The sequence below is a fragment of the Amaranthus tricolor genome, chromosome 7 (assembly GCF_026212465.1).
Source record: "Amaranthus tricolor cultivar Red isolate AtriRed21 chromosome 7, ASM2621246v1, whole genome shotgun sequence".
Taxonomy (NCBI): Eukaryota; Viridiplantae; Streptophyta; class Magnoliopsida; order Caryophyllales; family Amaranthaceae; genus Amaranthus; species Amaranthus tricolor.
In genome coordinates this window covers 18,955,674-18,963,833 of record NC_080053.1, presented here as the reverse complement: position 1 = coordinate 18,963,833, position 8,160 = coordinate 18,955,674, and positions in this window count along the sequence as shown.

Genomic DNA, 8,160 nt, shown 5'->3' with positions numbered 1-8,160 from the left:
ATATTCTTTTTGAAGAATATAAAAAAGTTAATTATTATTATTATTGTTATTGATATAATAATAATAATAATAATAATAATAATAATAATTATTATTATTATTATTATTATTATTATTATTATTATTATTATTATTATAAATAAGAAATTTGAAATGAGTGGCAAAAATGTAATTTTTTAAAAATCAGGGGCAAATTCGTAATTTCATTTGGAGGGGTGGCAATAAAATGAAAAGGGGTGGCCAAATTTAGTAACTCCCTTTACCAAAATCACTTCTAGGTGGCAAGTATTTATTGGCTTATGACTTTAATGACTTTGTTTCTATTTTTTGTTTTGATTATTTTATTAGTTTTTTTTTGTCTTTTTATGTGATTTATAAATATCCGTGATTAACTTAGATTTTCTGATACTATCATCAATAATTAATAAAATATACTAATGAAAAAACAACTTGAGAAACGTGTCACACTATCATTAAAAAATTTTTCATCTTTTTTCTATTATTGACAGGGAAAATTTTGATATTTGACTTGATATTTAGGGAAACAATTAACTCATTAAAACATGTAATATTTGTTTATCGACTATAACTATGTGATGATCTATTGAAATACTATATTTCCTTATATAAACCATAAGAATAAAATAAATGTAAATCTTTATTTTAACTTATAATAATAAATCATCATCGTATAATGAATGTGCTAACTCTCATATTTGAAGACTTTTAAAATTTTATTTGTCTCAATTATCATTAATTACTAGGAATATATGTTTTAATTTTGTTGTATAATATATTCACTTTGATAACGATAATATCAATCAATAATCATCAATAAAATATACTAATGAAGAAATGACTTGAGACCAGTGTCATACTGTCATTAAAAATTTTTTCGCCTTTTTTCTATTATTAACAGAGAAACTTTTAATGTTTGACTTGATATTTAGAGAAACAATTAACTCATTAAAACATGTAATATTTGTTGATTGACTATAATTATATGTGATGATCTATGGAAATACTAGATTTCCTTATATAACCAAAAAAATAATATATATGTAAATCTTTATTTTAACTTAAATAATAAATCATCACCATATCATATAATGAATAAGCTAATTTAGTTGGCTATTTTTTCAACTAAATCCTCCTTTCTATCTGTCATAGTTGAATACTTCTAAATTTGATTTATCTCAATTATTAATAATTACTATATTTTAATATTGTTGTATGGTAGAATATTTATTCACTTCGATGATGATAATATCATAACAAATACAATGATTTGATAATTAAGTTTATGTTGTAAATGAATTAATTTTATAAAATAATTTCATTAGTCATATTAATAAATAGGCTTGATTAATTTAATGCAGGGATTAGTAAACTAATTAAAAATTACGAATAATGAGACCCACATGCATTAGTGCATGTGTATAACATGTCCATGTTTAGTTTATGTAATTAATCATGTTCAGCATCCACCAACTCTTAATATGAACACGTTGTATTTTTTTGATCTTTTATTAACCTGATAACTCATCTAATTGGCATTTGGCAAGGTATTGAAAATTAGTATTGCAAATTTACAATCACTATTATATAAATATATAATGTAAAATTAATCAAATATTTTTTATCGCGCCTAAAATAAAAATAAATAGAATTATTGAATGTGATGACTCATAACTTAACTAGAGGTACATAATTAATAATGAGAAGTATAAATGTGTTTGATGTTATTACACGATGGGATAAAACCTAAAAGTGTACAAGATAAAAAATTTGGACAAAAGCAAGGGTTTATTCATCTTCTTTGCCACGCTATTTTAGGTCTACATAAGTTCTACATCGAACAATACCAAACTTCTTGCAAAAGTGGCGAAGAGGATGAATAGACCTTTGCTAAAGAAGGCTCACTTAATGATTTTTCATGCTAGGTTGAGTAAGGGGTTTTAGACTAAAGTGATTTCAAGATGGCGACTTATTTGGTGAATAGATCACCACAGATTGCCCTTGGGTTGAAGACAGTGTAAGAGATGTGGTCATGAATTTCACTAATTGACAATTGCATAATTAGAATCTTTGGTTGTCCAACTTATGGTTATGAATACTGGAAAGTTAGAGCTTCAAGCCAAACAAGTATGTTCTTGGGTTAATAGATGGGAATATGAGATCACGGGTATAGATTGCGGGATCCTAATGCATCAAGAGTCATCACAAGTCATGTAACATCCTGGAAAAACTCGGATCGTTTTTTTTTAAAAAAAGAGACGACCTTCTAAAGAACTAATTAAAGTCCGAGTCAAACCAGGATGTTAGAAGACAGTTATAAAACAGATTTGAAATCAAAGAAAGCTTGCGGGTCGAGTTCTATTAGAGTTATTATAAACGACTAGATATAAGGAATTCTTAGCAGCGGATAAGATTGTAAAGTTAAATCTAGTTATTACAACTTGAGAACGTAATCGCCTCATAAAACCACATGTTCTTTAAACTTTATTAGAAGTTCTTATCAAGACTTCTGTATCCTAACGATTTATTTTTCCAAGGGACAATCCTCACTCCCCAGACCTGCAACTTAACTTACTGCTAGTCATTGCCCAGAAGGGAAACAACATCATCGCAGGATCGTTAAGACCAAAAGTACACGTCAGCAAACGTCGCATACATTTAATTAAATACAACAAAAGAAAGATTTAATAACTGTCGATTTCAGAAAATACGCTTCAATCACGCTAATAAAGAATAATCAATTTCATGTAAGAGTTAGTCAGCCATACTGCTGTACTTTTCCAGCCATACTGCCGGTACAACTCCAATCTCCATAAGTGAGACAATACATTAGGGGAAGCTAACCCCTAAGCACGTCTCTACCATAGACACTCGCCTTACTTCGGTGCCTATGGTTAAGTGTGCATACCCCCGCGGTGGCTCATAATGCCCCCATATACCGCGAGTAATTCTTTTCCACCAATTGACGTCATACTACATCCACTTTAAGGTTAGTGAGGTCATACTACCTCTGCTTATCAAAACACTGTATCAAAATTATTTATTCGGAAGATAACATTATTTGTACTTCATAACAATACTTTACTTTTGTTTACCATTAATATATGATTCATCGGACTAAATGCAAACTTCGCTGCGTGTACGTACCTTAAACAAGATAACCAACTCTCAAGCGTCCTATTCAATTCCCCGTCACGAATCGACTTCCTACAAGGTTCAATCGTATTCGGGAAATAAGCACACATACACACTTTCCTCAAATCAACCATAACACATACATACAACTACTACCACACCTAGAATACAACACACATCATGAACATCACATACTATAACATGGTAAACGCACAAAACAGGATAGCATACATAATCTGTCCAGAAACACAATTTAAAACTGTCAAACTGAAAATCCGACTTCACCGTTGCGTCCGCAATGCATCAAAACCCCCGGGTACTAATTTCCATAATTTATAACATAGTATAAGTATTTTTAATCTAATTTCAAAGCCAAAAATACTCCAAAAACACCATTTTTTCACCATTCTCAAAACCTACGGGATATTGTCATTTTTTTTACAAATACATACAAATTTCAATGTTCACATTCCTTTTTAATTCCCTACCATCAAAATCATAAACTCATGTCCACATATTAAAAATCATCTTCATAGTTCCAAAATAATTCATTTCTTACAAATACAATTTTTCCTAAACACACCATTCATCAACACATCAGAATCTACATATCACACCAAATAATTCCTTATACTACAACACTAGTTTCTCCATGAACAACCCTAATTTATATATATATATATATATATATATATATATATATATATATATATATATATATATATATATATATATATATATATATATATATATATATATATATATATATATATATATATATATATATATATATAATTATTTTTTTCCTTTTTTTTATATATATACACCCATCATCTTAATTTAACATACCCATATAAAAATAATTTCTAAAGAAAAACATCCTACTCTAAAAAAAAATTTGACAAGGCATATATATGAAATTCATAACATCACTTTAAATCATGAAAGAACTATCCATGGATCAATATTCACACAAGCCACAAATCACATAATTTAATTTAACTTAATATATAAAAAAAATAAGTGGAGAATCATACTTACAATTTATATGAAAAGAATACCAAAATCAAGATTGCAAAAAGGAGTACTAGGCGTGTGAAAATAGCTAGAGTTTGCGGGAGTTTTTTTTTTTCCTTGAGTTTTCTAAGAAATTTGAAAGATAGAATGCAATGAGATTAAGGTAATTAGGAAGATTAAGGAAATAAAGGATTAAGGAAATAAAAATTAAGGCAATTAGTGTGATCCTTCAATATTCCCACAAGGGAGTTACAAACTCTACAATTCCTCCAATAGGGCCGGCCACCCTTCACTTCCCTCAAATTTTTTTTTTTTTTGGTTTTTAAATTAAGAAATGGGTTAAAGAGTTTGGGTCCGAAAAGTTAGATTGTTAAAATGACTGAAATATATAAGCTCAAGCCCAAAATAAATCAATAACAACTTAATTTATAGTTCTAAAAAAATTTATTTATATAAAATAATATTACTAATAAATCATTAAATATATCGGAAAAATATCAGGGTGTTACAAGTCAAGATGTTACTTTCAATGAATTCATATTTCTACATGGTTAGAGAGTGAAAAAAAGAAGTTTTCGAGGTAGAGATAAAGTCGTCTCAATGCAAGGATTATTAATATCTACTTTTAATAATTTTTCTATTATGCATTATAAGGATATTGAATATCATGCAAAAAGTAAATGAGGCATTCTTATTAAATAACATGTAGCTTTACTTAAATTGAATGTCTTAGAATATCCTTAACTATTTCAATTAGATGTACGATAAATTAATTAGGGTGAAAAATAACTATTAATTTTGAATATAAGACTTTCACAAACACTTTATCCGATGATCCAAATGAACATCTCTCTAATCAAAAATAACTTTTTCTAAAAAAATTATTATCTGCTTTACTTGCTATTGGGCATTGTAGCTTTTGCAAAAGGATTGTTAAATTAGCATAATTAGGATGGCTAATTGCATGACGTATATAAAAATTTGCAGCATCTTGATGAAGTTTCTACCACAAAAACGTGGTCAAGGCTTCGCCGGTAAGAGAAGACCAGCAAAGCTTTACAGACAAAAAACAGCTGTTACGCTGACATATACTACTATTAATACTATTTTGTTCTCATTGATTTATATTTAAAAAAAATTATCTCGAATAATTTAATTTTTTCATAATTTTTCTACAATAATTTAATTTATTAATTAACTATGAATAATTTTAATTATATGAGATATTTGCCTATATCAAACTCGAGTAACCGAATAATCTGCTATAGAAAGTTTTATATTTTTAAAAAAAACAAATTAAAATAAATGCCAAAAAAAAAATTAAAAAATGTTAAAATTCTTTTTAGAATTTTTATGTAAATTTTTAAAATATTTTTTAACTTTATATTAATTTTCAGTTTACTTTTTTGGTAAATTACTTACTATAGTAGATCATACGGATACTTAAGTTTACTCTAGGGAATTACCCCATAAAGTTGGGATTATTCACGGTTAATCAATAGTTAGGATTATTGTACGAAAATCATAAAAAGTTTGAATTATTCTAGGTAATTTAAATTGAATTATTTTTAAGAAAATGATAATAAATGAAGAGAGAAAATAAATTGTGTGGATAAAATTAAAAGAAAATTAAAATTTATAGATAAGATGTAAAAAAATAGTAAACTATTATCTAAAAATAAAAATAATACAAATTAAATAGAACATGAAAAATAATGAAAATTTAATAGAACAGACAGGAATATTATCTACTCTTCTAGAGCAAGAGTATTACCTTTCCTACTTGGGTAATACTCCCAAAGTTTACCAATTCTTTAACGACTTGCAATCCTTTTCCTGTCTACTGTATTTTGGTTGCAGAAGGTTAGGAATTACCACTACTTCACACCTTTCTCTTGTTTGGGACCATTTTTTTTTGAATTACTCATACTTTCTAGTTTCATCTCTTCATCACTTGTCATCATCATATCCAGTCGGGCTACAAACTCAGAAATTATATTTTGGGGATTCAAAAAATTAAATTTATAGTCATAATCCAACTCAAAGTTAATAACAAAATTAACGTCAAACAATTGAAAATTCTGCAATTAGTAATGTCCACCATCAATAATTAATGTCAAATTTGTGGACCAAAAATTTATTTGTTGTAGTCATGAAGTAGTAATTTGTACTTCCTCCTTCCCATTGAATTTGATGCATTTTTTATTTTAATTCGTCTCACTTAATTTGTATTATTTTTATTTTTGGACAATGGTCTACCACTTTATTTTAATCTCTTCCATATATTATAATTGTCTTTTAATTTCATCCATACAATTCATTTTATCTCTTCATTTATTAGTACTCTCTTAAAACTCCTTCTCTTTCTCTTTGATTTAATTCTATCGAGACAAATAAGTATTTGCCTATTGAATAAAACCCATAGTCCATTATATTATACATTTATACTTATTCAAATTGATTAATATATGTCACCGTATGATTTTACCTAGTGTTATCTAAAATTGACATGACTAACCAAATTCGAGTACTGTCATGGTATTGTTTTTAATTAAATAATTAGCATCATATCCCTAAAATACCCTTTGACCTTTTAGGATTTGACTTTGACTTTTAGTCAATAGACTTTTTGGCTGGACCTCTTTTCTTCTTTGGCAGGCCCATGGGTTTTTACCTCCAGAATACTTAAATCCTTTGCCATCCCTCTCCTGTGGCTATCCTCCTTTTAAGGAGAATAACCACCCACCACCTTCCACTCTTCATACATGCTTGGCTCTCCTTGCTTCAGATGAATAACTGTCCATTCTTCCCCTGACCAGTCCACCTCCCATTACTCCCACTACTCCCATGTTAGTCCACTTCTTCTCAGAAATAACTCCCCTTCTTCACCATTATAAATAGAGGCTACCATCAAGGAGGGAGGATCATCTGAAATAGCTTTCCTAGTATCCTTGCTTACATTACTTCCTTAGCCTTCCTAAACTCTAGCACTAGCACTAGCAATCCCAATCCCGACCTTCCTTCTTGCATTCATTCTACAATCTGTCATTCATTAATTTCCGATCTACGTTCTAACTTGAGCGTCGGAGGGGTTTTCCGGGAGATCACCCCCCGGACAAGGCTAACGTGTTGTATTGCAGGAATTCAAGTCGCTTTCTCTTATAAACCGTTTCACTTGATCACTCTTCCATCAATCTCCAGGTATTTTAAGTGTCTTTTGCACTTCCTCGTTTCATTACCGAAACAAGTACGATCTAACATGAAATAACCCGTATTGTATAAATCAAATAAGATTTTCAAGATATTTATAGGTAGTCAAGAATAAAAATTAAACTGACCTAAATTATTATATTCGAGACACACTCAAATACCCGAACGGACACCTCCAATTAAACCACTTAGATTTCCTTTCAAGTTATATATATGTCAAGGGTTCAATGTAATATCTTATTTTATTTTTTTTTCTTTATTAGGCACATATTTGCCTCCGCCAGTAGTTAGAGGTATAAATTATTTGAACAAAAAGTATAAATCAAATTAATCATAAATAATATGAATACTAGATGAGAACTATAAAAATAATTAAGCACATAATGCTCCATATAGGAATAGAAAATTGACAAATTTATATATGTATGGTTGTGCGTTTTTAATATTTTCTTTACCCCTCCACAAAATTTCATATTTGTACTTGTATAACATTCAGATTATCTATTTTCCTTTTTATAAAGGATTTTCAATTAAAAAAATTCATTTGAAATGAATAATTATTTTACAATGTGCCACTAATTGAAAATCGATTATAATAATGTATAGTTAATAGTAATACGTGAAACAGAAGGAAAGTAAAAGTGCTATGTAATAAACTTTTTTAGCAACTAATGCTTAGTTATTATATTTTGATTTTAATTTAGAGATTAATGACTAATCATTAAAATATAATTCTATTTATTTTCATAAATCTTCTTAAAAAATATTTATCATTGTAAT